The sequence below is a fragment of the Dipodomys spectabilis genome, unplaced genomic scaffold (assembly GCF_019054845.1).
Source record: "Dipodomys spectabilis isolate Male_0828 unplaced genomic scaffold, ASM1905484v1 ptg000233l, whole genome shotgun sequence".
Taxonomy (NCBI): domain Eukaryota; kingdom Metazoa; phylum Chordata; class Mammalia; order Rodentia; family Heteromyidae; genus Dipodomys; species Dipodomys spectabilis.
The window spans coordinates 4381174-4385335 of NW_024870910.1; positions in this window are offsets into that span (position 1 = coordinate 4381174).

A 4162-nucleotide genomic window follows, 5' to 3' on the forward strand; every position below is an offset into this window, starting at 1 on the left:
GTTTCAATGCCCGATGTCAATCTATGAGTACAAGGCACCTTGAGTCATGTGACCCCTTTCCATTTTCCTCCGCCATCTTTCCTAGACCTATCCATGCCCTCCAAATCATCCTGACGGCCACTTCCTCCCCTTCAGCTAGTCTGCTTTGAAGTATGATCAAAACAAAAAAAAAGAATGCATTTATTTCTGCTCCAAGTCTACCGGTTTCCAATTTGGGGGCTCTGGGGAGATAAGATGGTTAGCAAGGAGGAAGGAGACCTCAGAGAGAAGAAAATGGTGGAGAAAAAACTAGCACCGAAAAGATGGACACTGAGGTTTGAACCAGCCCAGGGCGGGAGGGGGTGGGGATGCCGGGACTAATCATAAAAGGGAACACAAGTTTCTCCAAGAACCTCAGAAACTTTCTCCCTGAGGCCAAAGGCCACATCTGGTGTCCTGCACTGCCACCTGGAGGCGGCTACTGAGATGAGGGGTGAGCCACTCCGAATTCTCTCCGCTAGAGAGTGCAAGATGTCAGCAGACTCTGAGTCAAGATAGGCCTTTGATGGGATAGATGTGTTGTTTGCCTTTAACCCTAGGTTTTCAATGACTGTTTTCAAATAGCGTTGTAAAAATCAACTCAGGGGAGCATTGCAATGGGGTAACTCCACGGTTTAACGCTTTGTTAAAAGTGTAACTTATAGTTTAACAAACTCGCCGCTTAACAAAATGCATGCCCAGACACTGAAGCTATATGTTGTGGGCAGGGGGAAGAATTCAAGAGGAGGAGGATAGGCAAACGGTGAGAGGAAGGATGGGCGAATAATACTCACTAATATTCAGTGTCTATATGTGAAAATGGAGCCAGGTAACTTGAGGGGAGGGGGGGTGAACTTGGGAGAGAAGAATGGTAGCAGGGGTGGCATTAATCAAGATGCATCATACTCCTACACAGACAGGTTGTAAAGAGAATTTGTTTTTAAATTTAAAACAGCACCCCTCCCTTTTCAACTCTGGAATCTGAATATATGCCTCGAAATCTTCGTGTGAGTTCAGCAGAGATTTCCCTCCACGGTAATACCAGTCCTGTTGGACTCATCATGGTTTATTTAGCACATACCGTAATTATGGACGGATGGAAAAGACACTCCTTGAGCTGGGTGAAAAAAAGAATCAGCTGTTACTTAGAGCCTGAAATTTTTGGCTGTCTGTCACTTTCTAGCTCTGTGATTTTTGGCAAGTTGTCTATTTCTTTCTGTGGGATACTATTCCTTTATTTCTTCATGTGGAATACTACTTTCAGGATTTAGTGAGAGTTAAGTGAACTCATGTATCAAACCCTAATGCAATCCTTGCGTATGGAAGGACTCTACGAATGGTAACTATGACCATTTCCACATTAGAGTCTTGAGTCCCAGCTGGTCTGTGTTTCAAAGCACTCGGTCAAGCGCGTCGTTCAGGCTCTGGATGAGCAATTGAATCTCCCAACGTCCTGGGTACAGATTAGTCCCTGGAATTTATGAAAACTGCTGCTGAGAAGTTTTCTCAATGCTGATCAAAGACTGGAAGGTTCTAATGCCATCTATAGGGACGTGTATTTTGAATGCACCTAGTTGGATGTGCAAGGTCTTAAGAAAAGAATCCAGCAATCTTTTAAATACTATAATTCCCACCCCCCTGCTACCAAACCGTGCCGTTTTCCCTGTGCTTTTCAAACAACCCAGCTTGGTTCCTGTCTTATTCCTGATAAACGGGGATGTGTAGAGGTCTCAGCCCTTTAAGTAAGCCTGCTTTTCCAGTATTTGAGGCAGTTGGACGCAAATGGAATGGAAAATGGCCATGATCATGGTAATACCGTCTGAGGCCCTCATACTGTTCATAGCTCTCCCTCGCGATCACAGGATAAAATAAAGCCCACATTCCAGGGCAGTTTCTCTAATGACTACCATGGGATATCAGCAGTCTAGACTGGCGCTTGCTCTCTCTCTGCAGGGGTGCGGGGTGGCTGGTTCTAAGGTGCAAGCTTTCGAGTCAGCAGAGTGAACGCCCCTGGAGCTGTCCTCTTCTTAAATGATAGGCAATGGTATGGTTCAAGTTCCCAGGCGGAGAAATCGAAGCTGGTCCCTGGGGCTGCCATAAGGGTTCTCAGTAGCCTTCCCTGCGTTTCTGAGGATCATGTTGGGACAAATAGCTGGGGAAGAAATGGAGACATTAGAACCTCACTTCACCCAGACCCCATGCTAATTTCCTTCTGTTCTCCGGCATTCTGGAGGGGTTTGGTGGTGGTGGTGGTGGTGGTGGTGGTGGTCATGGGGTTTGAACTCAAGGCCTGGGCACTGTCCCGTAGCTCTTATGCTCAAGGCTAGCACTCTACCACGGGAGCTATAGCTCCACTTCTGGTTTCTTGGAGGTTCATGAGAGATAGTCTCATGGAGTTTCCTGCTTGGTCTGGCTTTGAACCGTGATCTTTAGATCTCAGCCTCCTAAGTAGCTAGGATTGCAGGCGTGAGCCATAAGCACATGGCCTATTTGTCTTTTCTTTCTTTCTTTTCCTTTTTCTTTTTCTTTTATTTTTGGTGCCAGTCCTGGGGCTCGCATTCAGGGCCTGGGTGCTGTTCCTAAACTTTGCTCAAGGCTAGTGCTCTACTACATGAGCCACACCTCCATTTCCAGCTTTTTGGTAGTTTATTGAAGATAAAAGTCTCATGACCTTTCCTGCCTGGGTTGGCTTTGAGCCACAATTCTCAGATCTCAGCCTTCTGAAGAGCTAGAATTACAGAATAATCAGGATTTATGACAAAGAGAAAACTTGTTGTTCCTAAAAGCAGAGGTACAGCTCATCAAACCATCATGTTGAATCTTCACCAAAAGTAAGAGGAGTTTTAAAAAGTGACATAATGATTTTATCTAAAGCTAATGACTATTTTACTGATAAACCCCAAAATATGGACACAACCAATCCACCAAAGTTTACTTCCGTCTTTGTTTTCTTTTCTTCCCCCTGCCATCTTCTAAAACTTACTTTTTATTTATTTAAGTAGTTGTGCAAAGGATTTTCAATCCAGCGTGTCAGTTTGTGGGTACAATGCACTCGGTCAATGTCACCCCTTTCCATCGTTCTTTCCCACCTCTCTTCACCCCTCCCCTCCCCTCAAATTACCTTGTTTCATGGCCACATATGCACATTAATATTCTGGCTACATTCTCCCACCTTTGCTCTCTCCATTCATCTTCAGCCCTCCCCTAGACACCCCCTTTGACAAGACCTATCTCTCTTTTAGAGACAATAGACTAGACTTCGACAATGAGCAGTCTGAATTTTGCAAAACATGTTACAGGATAAAAGATCCAACAACACATCAAAGTGCCAAATTGTGTTAGCGAACCATCAGAGATCAAGAAGATTTGATTTACAGCCACCGGTAGATGTATTTTTTTTCTACTGCGTGTACTTTGAGGACAAGCTTCAAATTTTCAACTTAGTAGGAAAAAAAAAAACAATAAAAAGATCTGTAGGGAAATTGAGGGGGATTTGTCATTGCTCAGCCTCAGGCTGAGTTTAATATTAATCTTCGTGGAGACATGTTTGCAGGGGGATGGAGAATAAGCGAAATACACCCAGGGTTTCCTGAGCAGGTAGTAGGAAAAAAATCCATTTTTGTTGGGCTATTTCTCTTCCGCGATAAATGATTAGGAGAGGAAAAGAAGAAAAGCTTAAAATTGGTGTCAAGCACTTTGTTTCCCCCATTTGGGATTAGCTGGAAGATAAATAGATCCATTTCTAATGTATCATTTCGATGCTGTTGCAAAGGTAGACGGGAAAACAGCACGGAGCGGGCCTTGTTCTGTGAGGAAGTCCTCACCAGAGTCTGTCAAACAATAATGGACTATCAATGTGCTTTTATTGACTGCATTTGATGTACAAGCTCTCTCCGTACATCCCCCAGCAGATTACATGGATGAGGAAATAAATGTTGCAAAATGAGAATACATTCTTCTTTCCCACCTACGGTCTCCAGCTAAATGCATTTTCTCTACCATTAACAAAGCAGGGAACACCCTAACACATAGATCATAGTCAAATTTGGGAGCATGTATTAAAGTACAATTGGACAATTAGACCAGAGAGCCATTTATCTTAGTTGTTCGGGGGTAGGGAAGCTACAGGTTCATCTACGAGCTA